We start from the raw sequence: 24,907 nt of genomic DNA on the forward strand, positions 1-24,907 counted from the left end.
ATGGTGCTTGGTTACTAGGCAGAATCATATCCCTGCCAACTTCTGCCTTGTGATAGTGATGTCATCACAGGATATACATAATAGGGAGAGGTTTCTATAAGGTCAAGTCCCAGGAGGAGTCGCAGGTGAGGGGCCACACTGTTAATAGTGTATATAGGTTATAATATAGAGGAGTCTAGGATATAGTGTAAAAATTCCCAATATTGTTTTATAGTTAGGGACAATTCTTTATTTAGATAGCATCCCCAATAATGATTCTACACTAATGTCATTATTCCCATAGCGGAAGATTATGCTTCAAAGTGGTTTCTCTAGCCAGAGCCCCCGAGGCATATCTGGATCAGCCCAATCAGAGGGTCCATAGTGGACTCTCACCCAGAAGGCCACAAAATTGCATTCAATACCCAAGATGGGAATACGTACAGACACAGAGAGAGTAGTACAAGGCCCAGCAAGGGCTCAAAGGAGATGGAGCACCACCAACACTGTACAGCAGAGGGATTACTTAGCTAACTGTGAGGGTGAGGGGGTACCCGGGCCAGAAAATAAAAGGTATTATGCCCGGCTGGGTGCCCCCGTCATATTGTAAATGTGAAGTGTCAGCTCTGCAGCCCACTGCTGGTTGAGAGCCTGTAAATACATGAGAATTGTCTGTGTGTCCGGCAATGGATAAGCGGACCACACGCGCTAAAATGAGCTACATTGAATGACTGCGGTCGCCGTTAATGCTTGGTCCCTAGAGTTGCAACCACACATACCACATCACTGTATTTAGGTCAATTGGATAAGTGGGGTTGCGGTTAGGTAGTTCCACGCATTGCTACACTGAACCACGGCCTAAACCGCAGGTTAATTGGATAAGTGCAGTTGCGGTTAAGTTAGTTCCCTGCATTGCTACACTGACTCACGGCCTAAACCGCAGGTTAATTGAATAAGTATGGCAGCGGCCATGTCTGCGCTTCAGGCCTTGCAACAATGAGTCACTGCCCAAACCGCAGATAGGGAGAAAGTTTTAACCGCAGACCACAGATAATTAAATAGCTAACTTGAGCTAAGGACATGTGGGAAATGTGAAAATTTGTGTGGGTACTGCTGGGGTCACAACAGTAAGGCAGCCATAGTTTACAGGTTGTTAACTTTTGGGGAAAATAGTAAATAAAGGTTCCCCTCTTTTTTAGTATTAAAATTATAAAGAGCCAGGGCATTTGCATTCAGGCAGCAAATACATTGGGAATTAGCAAGCTCAATTTATGACCGACCATTCCGGTGAGTAACTCATGCACATCTTAAGTGCGGACTTCTAAGACACCATGCTGAGACGACTTTAGAGTGTCTAGGAAAGTCCGGACTTGAAAAGGTAGAGACATTGGAAATTTTGAAGTGGAGGGAAGTAAAGATAAACAGGTTTCCCTGCCAGATGTAGACTTTCTGCCGCCAGAAAAGGGGCTTGGTCAGGTATGCTAAGCGGCTCAGGTGTGATAGCACATGACCCTTTGCATACCGTGAAGCCCCTTGCCCAACTGCAGGAACTGTGGGCAACTCAGCCATAGGGTGGCAATATGGTTCCCATGGAGTGATTGGCTGCACATTATAAAGATAGGACTTTGGTACTTTCAAAAGTTTGTGCCGCCAATTGGAAAGTTAGTTCCATCATGTAACAAGATTCATCTGAGCTACTGTACATCGTGCGGTACAAGAAATCTCATCGTAACTAAGACTTTTACCTGGCTTCAAAAGTTTGTTATAACTAAGGATTCCCGAACGAATCCTGCAAGGACTAAATGAAAAGTTTCCTTTCGGCGAAGATACAGGGGTTGCAAGTGGCGCCCTAGTCAAGAACGAATTATCCTCTAAAGTTCCAGCACTCACGGACTATGGGAAAATGCTCAAAACATAGTATATGCCAAAGAATAAATAATTTAATGCAAGCACAAGATAATACAATATAACTTGGAGTGATGTTGCACAGGCAGTTAAATACAAGACCCTACAAAGGGGTAGTGAGGGGAAAAGGTAAATAGGGACAGGGAGTGGGGAAAACAATCAACAAGGTGTGGGGAGGGGGGGTGTCAACATATACAATGGGGGGAAAGAGAGGGTAATCGGGGGGCAACGTTTTGGAAAAAAAACTCTTCCTCAGGCCCATTCCCCTGGGTCCAGAAGGACCACAAGGTACTTCCCTTGACCTTGTTATCCCCAACGGCCAGAGCAGCCCACAGAAATCAAGCTATATGCGTAATCCACACGGAGACTAAGTTCAATGGTAAAGTCCAAAGTCAGCAGGGTATCAACGTAGTTTGGTAAAAAAATCAAACTGTCAGGTTATCAGCACTGATGAACCGTCTCTCACTCTAACTCCTGTCCAGCGGGGCTGCTCTTAACCCCGCATTTGGGAATTGATGCCTAGAGACTAGATTTCTGAGGATTTCGTTCTGTTGACATTTTATTTAGTTTTGCCCCATCCCAGTAAGTGTTTATTCGTGCAATTTTGTTATTCAAGCTGTGTGTGTGTTAGGACCAATATGTCAGGCCAGAATCTGCACTCATGTTAAGCTTCCATTTTGTCTGGTCATAACTAGTTAAGATTCTGTAGTCAGCCTTTTGCTGAAATATAATTCATAAATGCACTCGGTTTCTGCTAAATTGCATTTCCTTTCTTCCTGGTCAGGATATTAATACGATACTTTTGTGTTGTCAATTTCCTGATGTTTTAGTTAGAATATAATAGAATGGTTCTCTGCAAGAAGCAAAATAGTGTAATATAGTTGCTAAAGACTCAAGGTCTCTTTTGATAACAGACAATGCATAAGCTATGTAGTCAGACATTGCTTGTATTGTAAAAGACACGTCCCAAAAGTCACGCCACTAATATGTCCTGCCCCTAAATCATGCCTCTAATCAAAGCTACGCCCAAGACACGCCTATGATACACCTATGTTACGCCTATGTTACGCCTCTAACCAATATCTTTTTTTTTTCTGTATAAAAGTCATTACCCTAGGAGTAATAAATTGAGACAAAGGATTTGAAACCTGGCTTGCGTTACGTTTCATTTCGTTCGTCTTCCAGGCCTGATAGTTCCCCAAAGATCGAAGATAACAGTGGCAGGGCGTGGAAGCTTCTCCGGGGGAGTCTGCTGCAAACGGTGCAGATAGTGTATCCAGTCACAAGGCTTCAGTTTACTTGGCAGATAAAAGGTTCCTCTCGGTTCTGAAGCCAGGGGAGGAAATAACGTATTTTCCTTCAGTTTTGGTGTCAGAAGTGGGATGTTCACAGAGGTGGTGAGTATATATGTAAACTTTTATATATGATGCTTCACCCCCTCTGGGAATTTAATAGGCCTAAATTGTGACTGAAGAATTGGGTTAGGCCCTTTTAAACAAAAAATTTGGTTAAGTCCAGTAAATTTTGTGTACGACTGGACTGTTATCTCTGATCTAGCTGAACTACAATTGTATATTGTGTAAGTATAAATATTGCAATTATTTGTCATAATTAAGCTGTTTGTCTATAAGCTACTAATGGTTTATGCTGGTCTCAGAAATCAATCAGGAATAATAGCTCAGAATAATGGTGTCTGTTTTAATTGTGGTGGTTTTGGTCATTGGCAGAGAGTGTGCCACTATTAGTCAGAAGCAGGGAAGTGCTGCTTTGCCTGTGGGGGCTCAGAGTGAAAGTCTCAGTAAAAAAAAAAAAAAAAAACACCGCTACCTTATGTAAAAGAGTTTGTTTGTAACCCTGATGAATTTTTTCCTGAATGATTTCTTGTGTGAAAGTCATGCTGATTATCATCTGTACAAAAAATATGAATATTAGTTGCTCATGATGAAATCTAAATTTTAAAAGGTTTTAAAAAGGTGTACACCGAATATAGAGAGAAATACCTCACAACAAAAGGGGAGTATATTCAGCTCTGTCCCTGGTTATAGTTTGAAAGGTTTATACGTCCTGGCCAGGCGGATACTTTTTAAACCGGACACATTTCTTTTCGTTTGTGGTATTTCTATCTTAATAAAAGGAGGGTCACAGCCTCTCCCTTACAGTTTAAAGAATGTGAAGCATTCACATTAAAATTAACTAGCTCTGTGCTTAAGCAGTTTATTCATGAGAACAAGGTAATGTAGAACTGTCTTTTTTTCCGTAAAGCAGTAAGATAACACATTTCAATTTTATTTCTACAGGATTAAGATGTTTTTGTTTAAAATGCTGGTAAGAGCTCACAAGCACTGTTTGAATTAATATATTGTATTATATATGTATATAACGCCATTAATGTACATAGCGCTTCAAAAGGAGGGTGTCCGTGGTGTGAGCGGAGTGTGATAATATCTGCCTTTAGCAGCATGGAGGTCAGTTATTTTAGCGAGAATTGTCTCCGTTAAATAAGCAGTGTAGAAGCCATACAAGACAGGTAGGGTCAAGCTTGCTGTTTTTTTAGTCATGGTATAACTGTTGCATGTTTGAAGATATTTTGTTTAGTTTAAGAGAGGGCATAGTTAAAACGGGATAGCAATTGTATTGATGGAAGTTTGCAGGAATATGAGATTTCTTTCAGAAGGCATTCAGAGGAATGAGTGAAAGAATGTTGCATGCTCTTGTAGGCATAGACTTGGTGTTTATAAGTAATTTGAAATATTCCCGTTATTTAATTTTTAAAAGACCATACAAAATGCAGTTTTAGGACAGCGTGGAAAGCTTGATATTTAACATTAAACTAATGTTACAATCCCCTGCGTGAGGATTAATCCAGCAGTTAATATGAATTAGACAGCGAAACATTATCGGTACTTTGAGGTTTCTGGCTGGTTTCCCAGAAAAAAAAAAAGCGCCTTGAAAATTATTTTTTCTTTCTTTTTAAAGTCAGAGTGTCTTTTAAAGTTAATGCTGGACGTGTGCTCAGCACTTTGCAAAGAATTCAAAATTATTTGTCTATTTTATAAGGAAATCTTTTGTTCAGGATTTCAGGATTTTTCTTATATTGTAAATGCCACAGTTGTTAAAAGACCTACTGCAGGCTTTTTCTTTTAACACAAGCAGTAAACATTTTTATAATCACTACACATACAAATCTATTTACTAGTTTAATTTTGCTATATATCAAGCAACCTGTTTTCATAACTATTTTTGTATTTTTGTTCACATAGTTGTATAGATAATATATGAACAAAAGCGTTGAGATACATAGATTATTGATACACAATGCACAGCAGGTTCAGAATTTATTATAGCAATGTTAACTCCAAGGGCTCTTGCAGTAATAAAAAGTTGCTGCCATACTAACAGGGCTGACAAGCCCCTGGTAAAAAATAATAATACCTTTGCAGATGTCACAGCAAAGCAGGTAGCAAGCCGTCCCTATGTTGAGGGATATATCATATCTGCCAAATTTATAATTTTGTAACCATTTATTTGTTTTTGGGTATGTCCTGGAAATAGAGTTAAAGGACAGGGGATATATAATTGCATAAGTGAACAGGGCATATATTATATACAAGGCATTTCACATTTTTAGCAGAATAGTTACAGTGGAGTGTTTGAGGTGAAAGCCAGGAGTGACTGTGGGTGTGGGACAATAGAAATGAGTGCAGGCTGTTGGGATGCTTGATTTGTGGGGCGAGTTTTAAGGTTAGTTAGTATTAAATGACTAAAAGGTTGACACCATTTGCATCAGAGAAAATGGCAGATGGCAGTTAGGTATGAATGAGAGTAAGTGTGTATTGGGAGAATAGAGATTGATTTGTAGTTTGAGACAGTGTTTTTGTCCCCATTTTTGAAGACTGGGACAACTCTGGCAGTTTTCCAGGTCTTGGGGGTATGGCCTGCAGACAGGATAGAGTTGATTATGAAAGCAATTGGTTTGGCAAACGCTGAGGTGCCAAGTTTTAGGAACTTGGATTGTAGCAAAGTCAAGTCCATATTGGTTGCTTAGTTTAAAATTTGAGGAGCGTTAAAGGGGAATATCTCTGTTTAATATTGTGGATGCTAATAATAGTAGTAACCATATTAATACAAGAATTTATTTCTTGGTATAAATCTCTCCCTATGAGACACTTATGAGATGAGTTATGACCATCAGTAGTTCAAAGTAACGAATTAAGGACCATGTTATTGGTAATAAAACAATTAATAAGTATTGCATGCAACTAATATATATTTTTGAGTCTTTCTAGGCACAGGTTAAAGCTGAAAGTGCACCTACACAAGACGGGTTAATGGTCAAGCATTATCTACGCAAGCATGCTCTTCATCCCAGATGAAAAGGCCATTTAAATACTACTCATCACCAGCATTGCAGTAAAAATTTCTTATCATCATGGATACACATCACGCACGTCAAAATAGTGCCAGCCTAGGCACAAACAGCTAATAAAGACAAAAGACATAGCACCTGCAAATAAGTGTTTTGATGGACACAATACTCTCTGACCACTAATCATCAAGGGAGAAAGGTCATAGGCAAAAATGTCCAGGCCTCAACACACGAACTTTGACCTTTTTATTTTTACAGGTTTTTATTATTTTTCAGTTACAAATGTATGCTCCATTATGTTTGTGTAAGTGGCGTCCCATAAGGATGACAAAATAGTATAAGTTATTATTTGTTTAACTGTTTATTTTGTTTGGATTTATAGGTTAATAGAATCTCCCTGAAGAATGATATCCCGGTGGGAGAATGCTTTATTAGTAAAACACACGGTTATGTTAATTGCTCACAGGTAGAGTTAGAAACAGAAGAGATGCACCCAAAACACAAGTGCTAAAAAGTAGTCTATGGGAAGAATAAGTTTCAGGGAATTTATTCCCAAATGTAGGAGTTGGATTACTGTATGACAGGTTTACAGGGATATCCTAAATCATACAACCACAGACATTTACTCACTTAACCAAGAATAGGTTTAGTTTAAATTAATGGCCCCGCATAATAAAATAGCTCTAGACTATATTTTAGCCTCAAAAGGAGGGGTATGTATGCGCCCTAGTTAAAGCGTAATGTTGTGTATTTATCCAGGATTTAGGGACCATGGGGACTTGGTGGTTGGATTGATTTGCTTTGAGCGAAGCTAGCGAATGTTTTTGAATGTGTGTGTTTGTCCTACTCATTGCTCTCTATGTATTAAGTACAGCAAAACTCTGATCCAGAAGTGCGTTGCAACCCCCACCGACGCTATGCCTCTCTGCGGTGATGATGTCGCCAGTCCCCCAGAAGAAGAGACCGAAGAAGAAATCAACTGGGCTGATATAATGGCCGGAAAAGAAAGGAATGAAGTTATGCACAACTTGGACATCTTGGTCCATAAGGACTATGAAACGGTTAACTGTTCTGTTCTTTAAATAGACTGTTTCTTAAGGATATGGGGGGACTGAGAAGACTGGATATGAGGAAGGTGGGAGGTCACAAAGGGACATGAGTCAACCACAAGGAAAGGATCACAAGTCAGCCATTTTGACCATAGCATCCATCTTGGTCCGTTTTGCCATTATGAGAAAAATGCAGTATGAAAGATGTGTGCAAGAAGAATGTTTGTGCAGTCGCTCTTAGCAGAAATTAGCCCCCACCAATTCTCACAAATAGCTGACCCTTAGATTATGTGACATATTGAGATGTAAGCCATTTTCTAATCTATAGAAATATTTAATGATATATATATATATATATATCTCTATTGGTTGTGTGGCATGTGGACCACTAAGATTGTACCCTGCAATCACACTGCCCTTTGTTATCTGGGTCTCATTGTTCCCACTTTCTATGTATCTGACACGTTAACCCAAGGGAAGCTGAGAAATCGAAAAGATCTGACCAGGACCATTAGTTCAACCCGCATTGCAGCTGGGGTTTTTATACCTAGTTTAGGTATTCTGGATCTCTATTCTAAATTAAGTGAGCTGATGGTAAATATTGATGATGCTCTTAATCAGACAAGTGATGCTATTATCCGTCTGACTAATGAACAAGAGCAAATCCGTACAGTATTATTACAGAATAGAATGGCTCTTGATTATTTGCTAGCCTCACAAGGAGGTGTTTGTAAACTTGTAGGACAGAAGTGCTGTGCCTATATTGAAGATGAGTCTGGCGCTATTCATAAAGATATGGATAAGCTACAGGAAATTCAGGCTAGGATGCGTAAAGAATCCTCAGGCCTTAGCTTAAATTGGATGTCAGGACTCACTAGTTGGATCGGAGATTTGGGTATGAAAATTCTCTATGGTTTTATTGTAGTGATTAGTATAATCGCAGCAATTTTTGTTATTTTTCACTGTGCTAAGTGTGCAATGCTTTCATTTGTCTCAAGGAAACCTTCAGTTTCATCTCACGCCATGTATGCAACTAATAATTCATATGTGGCCATGAACAGAGTCTATGATACTATTGGTCCCCATAAGGCCATAGTCATAGAGAAGCGTACTTAGTAAGGGTATTTGTTCTTTTAGAGAACAAAAAGGAGGGAATTGTTAGGACCAATATGTCAGGCCAGAATCTGCACTCATGTTAAGCTTCCATTTTGTCTTGTCATAACTAGTTAAGATTCTGTAGTCAGCCTTTTGCTGAAATATAATTCCTAAATGCACTCGGTTTCTGCTAAATTGCATTTCCTTTCTTCCTGGTCAGGATATTAATACGATACTTTTGTGTTGTCAATTTCCTGATGTTTTAGTTAGAATATAATAGAATGGTTCTCTGCAAGAAGCAAAATAGTGTAATATAGTTGCTAAAGACTCAAGGTCTCTTTTGATAACAGACAATGAATAAGCTATGTATTCAGACAATTGCTTGTATTGGAAAAGACACGTCCCAAAAGTCACGCCACTAATATGTCCTGCCCCTAAATCACGCCTCTAATCAAAGCTACGCCCAAGACACGCCTATGATACACCTATGTTACGCCTCTAACCAATATCTTCTTTTTTTCTGTATAAAAGTCATTACCCTATGAGTAATAAATTGAGACAAAGGATTTGAAACCTGGCTTGCGTTACGTTTCATTTCGTTCGTCTTCCAGGCCTGATAGTTCCCCAAAGATCGAAGATAACAGTGGCAGGGCGTGGAAGCTTCTCCGGGGGAGTCTGCTGCAAACGGTGCAGATAGTGTATCCAGTCAAAAGGCTTCAGTTTACTTGGCAGAGGAAAGGTTCCTCTCGGTTCAGAAGCCAGGGGAGGAAATAACGGATTTTCCTTCAGTGTGTTTCTTGTGTAAATAAATGACAATTTATTTTCTCACACGTTTTGTTCAAAGGATCCGGGTAATTTGTGTGTTAAAAGCACTGGTCTCCCGTGACAGTTACATAAGCAGTAAAGCTTCAGCATCTCCCTAGCGGGCCGAGATTGAGGGGCAGCTAGGGAAGAGGCTACAGACAGCACCAGCAGACAGCAGTGATTAGACTATACACAAAGTGATATATACAATGTAAATGAGACTTCGCCGATGATGATTAATAAAGCTGCTGTTTGCATGAATAAAGTTCCTGGCGCCCATCATTGCAGTACCAACGCCTAGTCTGCATGGATCCAGCACCGTGACAAGGTAATCAACTCTGAGCAAGCCAATGCAAGAGACAGATATAAACTCCCTAGGAGCCAGGAAGGGTTACATACATATTTTTTTTAAATTTGGAAATTATAAATTATAATAATTTGTGTGTATGTACTGTATGTGTATATATACAGTGGTTGACAAATCACCAAAAAATCTACTCACCACCTAGTAGCAAACGTGTGCTGCTTGGGCCAATATTTACTCGCCCGGGGGTTAAATCCACTCGCCCGGGGCGAGCAAAGGTATAGGTTTGTCGAACACTGTGTATATATATATATATATATATATATATATATATATATATATATATATATATATATATATATATAGACCATACGATACCGGTTGCAACACGACATCAAGGGACAGCACGCAGGTAAGTAAATCAAAAATGTTCTATATTTGATAGAAGACACAAAAACCGACGTTTCGGTCCCCCAGTGGGACCGAAACGTCGGTTTTTGTGTCTTCTATCAAATATAGAACATTTTTGATTTACTTACCTGCGTGCTGTCGCTTGATGTCGTGTTGCAACCGGTATCGTATGGTCTGTTATTGCTTTATGGGATAAGCACCAAAACTTATTTACTTGCATATGGTGTGCCGGCTGTGCATTGGATTCTATATATATATATATATTTATTAATCGCCTAACCATTTCCCGGTATTTCTGGATCTTGGGGCAAAACCACCAAATATGGGATATATCACCCACCTGGCCACATCCTCTCCAAAAAAAACTAGTGAAACTTGGGAAGATATTGTGCAGCCTAGCAGGTGTTAGGTACCACCTAAAGAGAATTTGATAGATATTCTCTTTGGTGACTGTACATATTGAGGTTTTTGAGGTTGCCTCTCAAATCACTTCCCAGTCATCCTGGTCTATTTCCACATGGAGATCCCATTTCCGTTTAGACTCATGGTCTGGGGAAGGGGACAAGGTTTCCAGGTCATTATTGATAGTGGTGATCAGCCCTCTCTGGAATTTCCTATTTCTGCAGGATTCCAGTGGAGAGAGGGAAGACCGGTGTCAGATAGGTATAAAGGAGAAAGTGCCTAATCCTGAAGATATCTAAAGAGTTCGCTTTTTGGGAGTGCGTATTTGTGGCAGAATTCCTCACATTTGATGATCTGACCCTCCAAGACCAGGTTGCCAAAATCCAGGACACCCTTCTCCCTCTAAGTATTAAATGCTTTAGATGCCATACCTGAGGGAAATCCAGGGTTGTTGAACAATGGCACCATCATAGAGGGGTTCTCAGTCCATATTTAGATTTTCTGGTATGCCAGATACTTATGGTAAAGTTGATACTGCCAAGTATCTCTATCTGTCACCCATTTAATTGCTATTTTTGTTTATCCAAAGAAGGGCTGGCAGCAAGCAAGGATCCGTGAATGCGGATTCTATATCCACCCAACAATAAGATTTAGCTGGGATGTGCAAATAAATTATTTGTTTCAGGTGGCAAGCATAATAGTATTGTCTAATATTGGAAAGCGCCAGTTCACCTCCCAATTTTGGGGCTGTCATGATCCTTCTTAATATTGTTACTTTCTTTTTCTGCCAAAAAAATAGAAAAATTTATTTTGTAACTCTTTTACTGTTTGGGAGGGATCAGGACTGGTAGCATTTAAGATAATATAACAGTCTTGGCAGAACATTCATTTTCACAGAGGTTATTCGACCCAACCATGATATCTGGAAGTCGTTCCATTTTGTCAGGTCAATTTTAATGAGAGAACAGGTCCTGATAGTTGTGTCTATACAGGGATTGATAATTTTTGGTTAGGTGGATTCCCAGATATTTAATGTAATTATCTTTCCATCTATAGTTGAAGTTAAGCTTTAGTAATTTTGGTTCATGTTTGGGTAATGCAAGATTTAGGGCTTCATATTTTTCTGCATTTATTTTGTACCCAGAAAGTGCCCCAAACACTGCCAAGGAAGCTTGCAGTGGATGGTGTTAGATTTATAACATCACTGATTTATACAAATCGACATAGTTAAAGCTAGTACACTACTGATAAGACTTATTATTAAATAATTATTTTTGCGTTTTGTGTAATACTTATTGCTATTTTCACTGCATAAAACATTCTTCATTTGGAGCCATATTCACTTTTGTTAGGAGTGTTAAATGAAACGATCTGTTGAGTTTTGGTTACCTTATAAAAAAGTAATTTACAATAATCAGCATATGTTAGTTCCTGCACATACTCTTGTGCAGGGTTTCTTAATCCCAACTGGTTTTTATTTTTGTATTGTCAATCAGGTAAAAAAACACATTTGCTCTCATTCTATTTCCATGTCTCTGTTACTGACCTCATCTCATTTTAATATATTTTGCTGTTCTCAAAGTCCATCAACTGACTTTCACACTTATTTTGACACATTTGTATTTACGGGACACTACAATGAATCATTAAGATCCTACCAAATGGTTACTTGAGCATTCCTGTTCCGTGAATATAAGAAGAAAGACTATTTACATCGATCACAAAAGGGATACCACAAATCTCTTTATCATCACTACACTTTTTTACATTTAAATTCATGCTTACAAACACATTTCAGAAAAGAATTTCTGCCTTATCGTAACCCTATCCTCTTCACCTGCAGTTAAATGATTCAATTTAAAATATGGATCTTAAATTCAGTTTAAAATATTTAGCCCTTATATCATATGATGTTTAAATGATCATCTAAAATATGCTTTTAAGGTATCTATAACAAATGAAAGGGAATATGCATTTTTTTCTAAAATCAAGTGGGGATGAATGCAGTGTTCACAGTTCAGCAATGAAAGAAAAGCTGTAATGAAAATATTCATAATTTTATGCATTGCACTACAATGTGTGCAAAGACCCTCTAACAATTAATTTACAATTCGATAGCTATATGACAATTCCACACTGAAGCAGGTGACCAAAATAAAAGTTGAAAGGCAATATGTGAAAACAATACATTATTGTTGTGTGAGTGAGTCTGATGTTTCATCTCCCCATTAACCTCATATCCCATCCCCTCCATCACCCACCCAACCCAATGCACATGATCTCCCCAACCCTCACCTTACCCTAACCTTCCTAAACTCTCTCTAAAACCGTCCAAAGTCACCCACATCACCAATCGCCTCCCCTGTCCCCAACGTCCGACCCATCACCATGCAAATGACTAGACTAAATCCAGAGACCTGATCCCAACCTCGGCACACTAACCAAGTGTAGCCCCCTTTCCCCCTTTGTCTAGGGTGACCACGTGTGATGCTATTACCTGCGCGGCAAACAGGAGGCCTGATCCTCCGCCACTGGGAGCCTGGGGTGTGTTTAATGAATATACTAACAGCGCCTTCACCTGGGAAGGATCCTCACACAGTGGGATAGCCCCTCCCAAGACAATACAGTCAGTAATTGCACACAAGTGTATATATAACAGTATTTACTGAACAGTAACTTATAACAACAACTATGCAACATAACATAACACATCACAGTATAATGAGAACCCCACCCAGTACCACCAGTGAGTGTCCCAAACGTACTTTGGGTGCTAGGCACCAATACCCTGTCGTCCTTTTCCCAGTGTCCAGCCCATCCAAAAGTGAAAGTAGTAGCGCTCTCCAGTGAACTGTTGGTGCACTTGTTGAGGTACCTGCCTAGGACTCCAGTACTCTGTGCGGCAGACTTACAAATGAGGATTGGTCTGATCCAGGAACGTGGCCCTCAGCGATGGTGTCCGCCTCTGCGTTGGGTGGACTCCGGTAGGAGGGTCTCACCTTTAAGAGTCTTTGCTAACAACAAGGTGGTCTGGTCCCAGACAGCGATCACCACACGGCGTCTTCCTTGTGTCCCTGACACTATAGTATAGTTTTTGACACACATATATATATATACACATATATATATATATATATAGTGGGGGCTCAGGGGTTCCCAAAAAGAGCTTGCTGGGGTTTTGTGTGTTTTGTTACTATAGTAAAATGGGTAAGCGTCACTATGTAAGGGGCCTTCCCTGCAGCAAACGCACGTGATTGGGACCTATTTGGGACCTAAGCGGAGTTTCTAGCCTAGTCTGAGTGCCACTAACACTCAGACCCTCCCTTCCCCTTGCCTGCCCTGGCTCCAACTAACAGTCCCCTTAACTGTCAGAATTCCAACTGTCAGAATCTCTCAGTCCTATTGGTTGCCTGGCAACATGTGGACTGCAGCCCCTGAAACTGTTGGAACATGTAGTTCCCTTGCTGCTATACTCCTATGGAAAGGTAAGGGGACAAACAGGGGACCAGGGGGACCCAGGCTATACAAGCAAGCTCACAATGCATCTAACCCATAGCCCGACCATAAGGTTCCCACCCCTGCCCACCACAATGACATCTTAATTACTATACTGTATGTAACCACAACTTTGTTTTACTAACTAATGTACAACGCCCTGGATAAAGGTGCTATATAAATGGCGTTACTGTATAACCAAATAAATAAATCACTAGACTCATCTACAGGGATGAGAAATGCAGCCTAAGAACACTAGCCTCCCAATGTGTTTGACTTTAAGTTTCGTTTTTTTACCAAGTTATCTACACAACGCTCATCTCCAGGCTATGAAGAGCACACTTAAAAGTCGGCTGCATCCACTAGTATACAATCTACTAATCAAAGCACAAGGATTAAAATGTTTGCTTTTTTACATTTCAGTTTGCCTGAATCCATGGCCATCTGTAATATCCCCTTTGAGTTCACACCTAATAATTCATAAGCATGCACCAGCTTCTGTAGACTTACATTGGCTGGTGTTCAATTTGAAAATAGATTTTACTAGAGTAAAATGGTCACACATTTCAGATTATAGCTGCCAGACATTCAGCCTGACATAGTGTCTCCTGACAATGTTGCAGAATTTACATGTCAAAATCTACTTGCCTAAGGATTCATGTACTGCTGCGGCCGAGTTTATTCGAGCATTTGCCCGTTCTCGGCCGCAGCAGTAACCTGGCGCGCGCCGGGCGCGCGCCGAAGCAGCGGAAGAGCGCCCTCCGATCGGGGCGCTCTCCCTCCCGCTGCCGGGTCCGCCGGAACCCCCTGCCGCCGTCCCACACATCGTGGGACACCAGGGCTCCCTCGGGGAGCCCTGGACGCTCGTGCAGGGGGCGCTGGCACCCGATGACGCGTGACCGCGCCTGAGGGAGTGCGGCTCTGAAGCCGGGGCATTTCCCGGCTTGCGGAATGAGCCGCACTAGGATAAAGTGTGTCGGTAGTGTATACTAAAATTGGTGAATGTTTCACAAGATGGGATAAATTTGCAAAACATTTTCTTTTGTGTAGATGTGAGCAGTCCATTTCATACACCTATTATATAAATCAGAATTATACATGAATCATAAGTAAGATAATTGTTTCCCACTGCTCTGTCCCACCTGAAAACATGTTACATAGTAGACGACGTTGAGAAAAGACATATGTCCACAGAGTTCAACTTCTGTTAAATATAGATGATAGATATTTATCCTATATTTGTACTTACAGTATATTGATCCAGAGGAAGGCAAACAAAAACCCCAGTGAAATATTATCCATTAAGGTCTCAGTAACAGGGTGAATATCAGACACCAGCCCTACGCCTGGCAGACCTATGTGTAGGTCTGCAGTGCAGCAGTGACCGGGTAAAAGTTCAGCTGAGAAAAGGTCTAGTTCATTTGTCAGGTCCTAGATGCCTCAATAAGGGGCTTCAGAAACTCAGGCTGCTCACACATGCCAGGCTGTCTGAACCAGAGAGACACACTGCAACTCTGGAGGAAAACTGCTTTCCTTTAATCCCTGTGTGCTATATAAAAACTCTGGACTTTGAACTTATTTGTTTATGTTTGCTGAAAAGAAGCTGTATTATTTTTGTATGCCATATTTTTTAGGCTAAATAAACCAGGCAATTCAGAAACACACATGTGGTTGCATTGTCCCTGCAACATATGGTGTCATTAGTGGAATTTTGAGCTGTCCCTGCATCAAAAGGGCCACACAAATGTTTTATTTTTTTTTAAATGGAACATTTTTTTAAAAGAGTTTCTGTGCGAGCAGGCCAAACAGCAGGGACTGTTCATGCAGGAGCAGGCCAAACAGCCGCCAGAGCGAGATGAAAGTCAAGCAAAGCAAAACAGCTCCTAATCCAGCAGCAGGCAGCACAGGATGAGCGGATGGCCAGGTTGCCTGCCCAATCCCATGTGTCCGCCAGTCCAGAACTTCAGAACAAACCCCCGGTCCTGCTGAGGAATTGAGTCTGAACGAGGATCCAGAGGCTTTTCTATTGATGTTTGAAAGGGTTGCCGAGCCCCAGGGCTGGTATTTAGATTGCTGGGCAACCACCTCATAGAAGAATCCCAGGCCTCATATCGGGGCCTACCAGCAGATCAGGCTATGGACTATAAACAAGTAAAAGCAACTATACTGGATCACTTAGGTCTGTCCCCAGAGACCTACCGGCAGCAATTCTGGCATCTGACGTACACCTCTAAGATGAGACCCCGGGTCCTAGCTCAGCCTTACTGGACTTGTGTACTCTAATAAAACGACCCTAGATGGCGCTCTGATACTCTAAAAGGTGCAAATAAGTACTATACAGTGTGCAAAATAATGCAAAGTGACAAATATAATATGCAAAGTGATAAATAAATAAAATCACGTGCAGTGAAGGAAGGTAAAAAACACTCAAACCCTTAGAAGGACTGTTTCAAGGTCCAAACGAAAATGGGCAAAGAACGATGACACCTTAAAAAGAAATGAGACTACATAGTACAATATTGTCTAAACAAAACCCAAACAGTGAAAAAGCTCCCAAGTGAACACTCACAAAGTGCTAAAAATAAATAAGAAGTTATCCAACAAGGTGGATGGTCACAGGCTGGAGCAGGTAGGAGGTAGTACAATCTCAAAAGAGAGAGACACGAAGCCAAGGTAAAATGGTAACACATGATTTATCCAAAACAATAAAATTGGAGGCTTACAAGATCCAAATGGAATAACAGCATGGAAGGTGAGGTGAAGATGGAAGCTGAGTAGCGATCTCAGGGTCACAACACACTGCCGCTGCAAGCCTCCGTTCTGCGTTCCTGCCAGGGGCCGATACGTCACTTCCGGTGTTTCGGCCGGTTGAAGGTGACGTCACGGGATTCCCAGCAGTCTCTCTCCTCTCAATCGTAGGCTGAGGGTCACGCTCTACGCGTTTCGCCGTTCTAAGTGACGACTTCGTCAGGAGTAGCAGTGACCTGTTAGAAGGGTCTTTATATACCCCCTAATCTACCAATAACCTCTCCTACTATAGGTCAATAGGTAAAAAAACATCCCTAACAAATGGGCAAATGAACTAAATACCCCATTAGCATAGAAATTGCATGTTACCTTTAAAGTAACATCATATATTCAAAGCTTTATACATTTATATTAAAACAAATAAGAATACAAATAAAAAGATCCTCCTTCAAGCTTTGAATATATGATGTGTTACTTTAAAGGTAACATGCAATTTCTATGCTAATGGTGTACACTGGCGACACACTTTATTCGAGCTCGGCTAGTCCCACGAATTCGGGTATACTCGGGTGTATTGAGGTTTGTGACGGTTTTCTGCCCGAGTGCATTGGGTTATTTTCCAGGCAGGGATTGAAGCATTTTATTCCCGCTGGCTGCAATACTGCACAGTATATATATATATACTGCATTACAATTCATGAATTTATGCCATCTGGTAGACACGCGAAGCATTGCAGCCTATTAAATCCTAATCATTATCATTTAACAGATCAGCCGCCCGTCAGCCAGGCATGAACCCAGGCTGGGAAGGCAAACGCAACGGGGCTTGTCAGAGGTGAGGAGCGGCGCATTCCAGGTATCTGCCAGGTACATACTGGGTATTTGCTCGAATAAAGTGTGTCGGTGCAGTATTTAGTTCAAGTAACCCCTTGTTTGCTCGTGTCTGCACGGGGACGGAGTCTGAGGGCGGTTCCTGCTGTGTTTCCATTCTTGGCAGCTTGCCGCCTGCGCACAGCAACCGTGTCGCCCGCAATGCTGTCCCTGCAGTTGCCTCACGGGAGCAAGGACCCGAAATCTCCCTATCAGGGATCTGCTTGTTAGTAGCACGGCATGTGCGTGCAGACTTCAGTCCACGCACCTCTATAATGGTGGCCCATGATGCGTCAGGGGGGCGGGACCTAGCCCCGATCCGGACAGTACCCCACCCTTCAGGGGCGACCTAGAGAAGGTCTAGAAGGGTATTTGTGGTTAAATGCCTGGATAAGCCTTGAGGCATGTACTTGTTCTTGGGAGATCCACTCTCGTTCCTCAGGACCGAAACCCTTCCAATGTACCAGGTATTGGAGTTTTCCCCTTGATATTCTGGAATCGAGAATAGCCTGGACCTCAAACTATTGTTGGCACTCTACTAGGTTAGGTTGAGGGGGTAAGTCCAGGGCTGAAGAGTGGGGGTCTTGAATTAAGGGTTTTAAGAGGGACATGTGGAATACCAACGGAATTTTCATGGAAGCCGGTAGTTTCAGTCGATAGGCGAATGGGTTGACCTTTTCTGTGATGACAAAAAGCCCAATGAACTTCGGTGCTAATTTTGGATAGCACCTTTCTCTCAATACCTCCCTATACCTTCAGGTGGAGGTTCTTTGTCGAAAGCCAAACCCTTTGTCCTGGTGTGTAAGTGGGGGTCTCCCGACTATGACTGTCCGCCTGCTTTTTTTATGCAGTGATGGCATTTGTAAAGTTTCCCTGAATTTTATCCCAGGACTCATGGAGGTATTGAATCCTGCTCTCTGCCACAGGAACTCCAGAAATGATAACAGTGGTTGGAAGTGCAGAAGGGTGAAACCCGTAGTTGGTGAAGGGGGTTTGTCGAGTGGATTCATTTCTTAAATTTTTATGGGAGAACTCAGCCCATGGCAGAAGGTCCGTCCAATTGTCCTAAGCGTCCGAAATAAAACAGCGATTTAACTGCAGGCGAGATTGGTTGGTCCGTTCGGCCATTGGTTTGCGGGTGATATCCTGAGGAAAAATGAAAGGCGATGCCTAGTTGTTGGCAGAAGGCCCTCTAGAATTTGGATATGAACTGAGAGCCTCGGGTAGAAACGATAATGAGGTGTACCGTGTAGGCGAAAGATCTCCCTGATGAATACTTCGGACAGTCTGAAAGCACTGGGTAGGTCTTTGAGCAGAATACAATGTGCCTGTTTGGAGAAGCGGTCGACCACCACTAAGATAGTATCCATCCCCTTAGATCTAGGCAGCTCCACAATGAAGTCCATGGAAAGGTGGGTCCCATGGACGAACCGGAATCTGAAAGGGTTGAAGAAGACCGGGTGGTCTGTTGCGAGGTGTCTTGTTCTGAGCACAAGTGGCACATGCCGAGACAAAGTTCTTAATATCCTTACGCATAACTGGCCACCAGAAAGTCCGCTCCGAAAGGTCGATCGTCCTCCTAGTAACTGGATGGCCGGCAGTTTTGGATGCATGACCCCATTACCTTCCCTTGAAAAGTAGGTGGCGTGAATAACCGCCCCTCTGGAACATTGAGGCCCTCTGGGATAAGAACTTGAGCCTTTGTGATGTCGCATAAGGCGTCGAAGGTGTTGGCTGAAAGAATACAGGTCAGGGGAAGCATGGTCTCCTGGCGATTCCCCGTCTTATCCTCCAATAGGAATTGTAGGGAGAGAGCGTCTGCCTTAATATTTTTTTTGAGCTGGGGAGGTACGAAATGACTAAGTTGAATCGAGAAAAAAACTAAAGACCAACGTGCCTGTCGCGCACCCTCAATATAGAATAGGTAGGATCCATGGCGAGTCCAGTATTGGAGATGATATATCCCAAGAAGGAAGTCGTTGTCTGGTGAAATTGACATTTTTGAATTTGGTGAAGAGATGATTCTCTCGTAATCTTTGTATGACCTGCTCAACGTGCCCGTATGCTCATGTACAGTCTTGAGGAGTATAATGCGTGGTTCTAAGAACCGTGTACAGCCATAGTAATAATGGAATAATGATGGTGAATCCTGTGTGAGGTCTGGGATGTGATCTTGATTGTAGGGAGGGTACTGGGTGTGGTATCCTAGTTGGTAAACCAGCATAGATGGCACTCAAGTTGTCCAGGAACCCAAAGGCTAATAATCACCCCAATAAACAATACCCTAATCCCTTAGCAGAATAATATAACCATGTAGCAAGCAGGAAAAACTCACAAATCTGCTGCAGCGTCCATGTTAATCCTGTCAGACCTTCAAAGTGTGCCCCCGCCCTTGGTGCTTTATCCATAAAAGGGTTTAATAGTCATGGAAGGAAAAGGGCAAGGCATTACCCTACCAACATGTTACATGCTACAAAGAGCACTTTATCAAGGCATGATAACGCACTTTCCTCCTAATTTTCTTTTTTGGATGATTCCGGTTGTGCTCTGCCATTTCTCTCTCATATTGCATGTACAGTTTTGGAAAAGATCAGGATGTCATCCAGGTAGACAATAACATTTTGATCGAGAAGGTCCTGGAAGATCTCATTGACAAAGTCTTGAAAGACTGCGGGAGCGTTGCAGAGTCCGAAGGGCATTACCATCAACTCAGTGTCCATCCTGAGTGTTAAAGGCGGTCTTTCTTTCATCTCCTTGGCGACTATGCACCATGTTGTACGCTCCTCAGAGGTCCAGCTTGGTAAAGATGGTGACACCTTGTAGTCGGTCGAATAGCTCCGAGATCAGCGGCAGTGGGCAGCGATTTTTAACAGTTCTCTTGTTGAGGCCGCGGTAGTCTATGCAGGGCCTAAGTGAACCATCTTTTTTCTTTACGAAGAAAAACGCTGCACCTGCGGGTGACAATGATTTGCGGATGAAACCCTGAAGGTTTTCCTGGATATACTTCCTTCATGGCCTGTGTCTAGGGAGGGGATAGAGGATTGGAACAGCCTCTTGGAGGAATGGCGCCTGGTAGGAGATCAATGGGACAGTCATAGGAGCGATGAGGCGGCAGTTCCTCGGCTTGGATCTTGTTGAAGACATCCCGATATTCTTTGTAGATCGCCGGTAGTTGTGGTTTATCCTATTAAGGTAGAGATACTCCCTCTAGACCTTTGAAAGAGATCAAACACTTACTTTGACACTGGGGACTCCAGTAAAGAGGTAGGGACTCTGTCCAATCGATTCGAGGGTTGTGTAATTGGAGCCAAGGTAGAACCAGAATGACATCTACTGACGGTGTATGGATGGCGTCCAGAGGAATCTTTTCAGAAAGATCCTCGCCGACTTGTAAAGAGGATGTGTGGTTTGTAAAAATATGAAAGCAGGTTGTTGAGGGCGCCCGTCTATGGCTTCTAGCCCTACGGGTCAATACTTGTAAATCAAGGGTGTCTTATTCCTTTCAGCGAACCCCTGGTCAATAAAGTTCCCTCCTTACCCGGAATCCACAAAGGTCTGTGTAGTGGTCTTGAAGGTGTCTCCAAACAGGATGATGGGGACAAGAATCCTGGTTGAGAGTTTGGGAGGAGATGAAGACAAGGTTCCCAGCGTGATCCTCTTGGCTCTCACTGGGCTTTGGTGTTTCCCACATTAAGTGGACAGGTGGTTACCAAGTGACCGGTATTCCACAATATAGGCATAGGCCTGCGCGATGTCTGCACTGTTTCTCACCAGCTGACAAGCGAGAACCTCCCAATGTATGGGTTCCTCTACGGCCAGGGAAGAAGTATCCAAGGCTCATGCTGGACAAGTGAGAAATGGTTCTGTACCTTGTTGGCGTCTGTGTCGCTCCATCCTTCTCTCAGAGACGTTGGTCCTTTCGTGTACACAGCACCACGAAATCCTCTAATCCAGTGGGGCGTTCTTGGACAGCCATCTCATCTTTGAGTCTTTCAGACAACCTTTGCCAGAATGTTGCGGTCAAGGCCTCGTCGTTCCAGACAGTCTCGTCGGCTATGGTACGAAATTCGACCGCACAGCGGGCCACAGGAGAGTTACCCTGTAAAATATTTAGGAGAGATGAGGCAGCTGTTATTATGCGCCACGGAGTATCAAAAAACTTTCCGGAACTCTGTGGTGAAGCGGTTGCCAGTAAGGTCCGGCCACTGTTCCCAGATGGGAGAAGCCCACGCCAGAGTGTTGTCTGTCAGCAGTGATACGATGTATGCCACTTTGGCGCGGGGGGAAAGAAAGCGAGAAGGGAGCAGTTCAAAATGGATGGAACACTGATTCAAAAATCCGAAAGACGAAGGGGTCACTTCCACATAACGATTGGGGTAGATAGTCGTGTCTCCTAAGTTGTGGTGAAGGAATGTGAGTGGGAGCAGCATCTGCTTGAGGAGCAGTGGAAAGAGAGATATGTTTGATCTGGTCACTAACTGTTTGTACTGAGCGTTGGAGCAGTTCCATTCACTTGTCATTTTTTGCAAAGTTTTTTTCCACATGGTTGAACATATCATCGTGTTCGTACAGATGTCGACTTACCTCAGCAGGGTCCATGTTTTTTGGGCTGAGCATAATGTAATGGTGCGCACTACAACCAGGACTTAGACCGCGAGGCTGTGGTGGGGATACAGATAACCGCCGACCTACAACCGTGTGGCCCGGTCCAGATTGCAGAGGGAGGGTCGTGTAGCCCGGTCAGGGTAGGAGAGAGTGGGTAGGTCGAAGAACTTGCCGTAGTCAGGGGTTGGAGACAGAAGAGTGGTCGAGATCAGTAGCCATGGTCGAGGAGAGAGGGAGTCTAGTAGCGAGCCAAGGTCCCAGGGTACGAGAATAATGAGGTCCGGGCACGAGCTGGGGTCACAACGAAGAGAGCAAGACCGGCAATGGCCCAGAACAGCTATGAGCAGCTTATAGCAAGCACGGTACATGAACAGTAATTTATGCTCTGCAATGTAGCAGAGAGCTGATTGGGTATTTAAAAAGTGCAGGCAACTAATGGGAGGAAGGCAAACAGCTGCAGAGAAAGTAAAGTGGAGCAGCCCAAAGCTGCAAGGTAAAGAGCACTCAGAGACTGTCCACTGATAGGCAGAGGCGGCGAGCACAGCAGGTGAGGAATAATTAAGAGAATTAACCCCTTGTTTGCTTGTGTCTGCGCGTAGGTAGCGTGCGGCGTAGATTGCCCGTGTCGTCACGGGGATGGAGCCTGGGGGCGGTTCCTGCTGTGTTTCCATTCCTGGCAGGGCGGCGCCTGCGTATGGTGACCGCATCGCCCGCAATGCTGTCCCCACACGGTTGCGTCACGGGAGCAAAGACCCAAAATCTCTCCATAAGGGATTCGCTTGTTAGTAGCGCACAATGTGCACACAGAGGATCTCCACGCGCCTCTATCATGGCGGCGCATGATGTGACTGGGTGGTGGAGCTTAGCCCCAATCCTGACAGAATGGGAGTAGATATGGTAGGACCTCTAGAGCCTTCTGCAAATGGACACAGGTTTATTCTGGTAATAGTCGACTATGCAACAAGATATCCTCAGGCTTTCCCCCTGAGGACAGGAACTGCGAAGCAAGTAGCCAACAAATTATTGGAGCTGTTCTCACGGGTCGGACATCCCCAGTTTATGTTGACAGACCAAGGTACAAATTTTATGGTTAAACTGATGCGAGATGTCTTAACATTACTAGAGGTCAAGTCAGTTCGGACATCAGTCTACCATCCACAGACTGACTGGTGGAAATATTTAACCGAACTCTGAAAGTTATGTTTAGACAATTTGTAGATTCAGAAAAGAGAGCCTCGGATGAACTTCTCCCTTTTCTGCTGTTTGCAGGGTGGGAAGTTCCCCAGGCCTTCACGGGATTCTCTCCATTTGAATTACTGTATGGCTGCCAACCCCGGGATATCCTAGACCTCCTAAAGGAGTCTTGGGAGGAATACCCTGCAATATGTACTAGACCTTAGGAAGCGCCTAGATGTGGTCGGGCATTTTGCTAGGAAGAACCTTAGATCAGCCCAGGACAGTCAGGAGAGACATTACAACCAAAATGCTTGCATGAGAGTGTTTCAGGAGGGGGACCAGGTGATATTATTACCCAGTTGTGAGAGCAAACACCTAGCCAAATGGCATGGCCCATTTGAAGTACTTTGCCGCACGGGTGATGTGGATTACGAAAATCGCTCAACCAGGGTTCAGGAAGGGTAAACAAATTGACCATGTGAACTTGCTGAAACCCTGTAAGGTGCAGAGGTCTCTGTTCATCCACCCGGTGGAAGAGGAAACAGACCTGGGTCCTCAGCCCCCAAAGGAGAACACCTTTGGTGACGATCAAATCCCTATGGGTAGCCAGATGTCCTCTAAATATTTCTAACAAGTTCCCTTGTTGTTCAAACAGTTCAATTACGTTATTTCTGATTTACCAGGGCAAACAAATTTAGTTTCACATGTGATAGAAACAGTACCTGGGGTAAATGTACTTTCTCGTCCTTACAGGTTGCCTGAAAGCAGTAAGGCCCTGGTAGAGGAGGTACAAGACATGCTAAATTTGGGCGTGATCGAGGAATCATGCAGTGAGTGGTGAAGTACAATAGTTATGGTCCCTAAACCAGATGGGAAGGTAAGATTTTGTGTGGACCTCTGAAAGGTAAATGCAGTATCCAAGTTTATGCATATCCGATGCCAAGGGTGGACGCGTTAATTGACGTACTTGGTACAGCGGAGTATATGTCCACACTAGACCTAACAAAAGGATACTGGCAAATACCTTTACAGAAGAAGTCCAAATGCAAAACCGCCTTTGCCACTCCGATGGATTTATACCAGTTTGTGACAATGCCATTTGGACTGCATGGATCCCTGGTCACATTCCAGAAACTCATGCATAAAGTGCTGAGACCTCCAAAGGGCTTATGCCGCAGCCTACCTAGATTACTCATTTATAGTAAACACTGGCAGGCCCATTTAAATAGGCTGAAAGCAGTCCTCAGGTCTCTAAGAGAGGCAGGGCTAACTGCCAACCCTAAGAAATGTGCCTTAGGTAAGGCTGAAACTAACTACTTGGGTTATGCAGTGGGAGGTGGAAAAGTAAGGCCCCTAGCTGACAAGGTAGCTGCCCTGAAAGTAGTTCTGACCCCCGAACAAAAACACAGGTACGCTCTCTGTTGGATTTAGCAGGGTACTATCGGCGATTCATCCCTAACTAATCTTAAGTTGCGTCACCACTAACAGACCTCACAAAAAAGACTGCCTCTACACGTATGGTATGGGGAATGCCAGAGAACCTTTGAGGAGGTAAAACTGTGTCTATCAGAGAGTCCTGTCCTTAGAAACACAGACTTTAATAGGCCTTTTATCGTACAAACCGATGCATCAGAGATAGGGAAAGGGGCAGTGCTGTCACAACAGTTTGAGGGAATAGAACATCTGATTGTTTTTCTG

Source organism: Ascaphus truei, chromosome 3 (assembly GCF_040206685.1).
Source record: "Ascaphus truei isolate aAscTru1 chromosome 3, aAscTru1.hap1, whole genome shotgun sequence".
Taxonomy (NCBI): domain Eukaryota; kingdom Metazoa; phylum Chordata; class Amphibia; order Anura; family Ascaphidae; genus Ascaphus; species Ascaphus truei.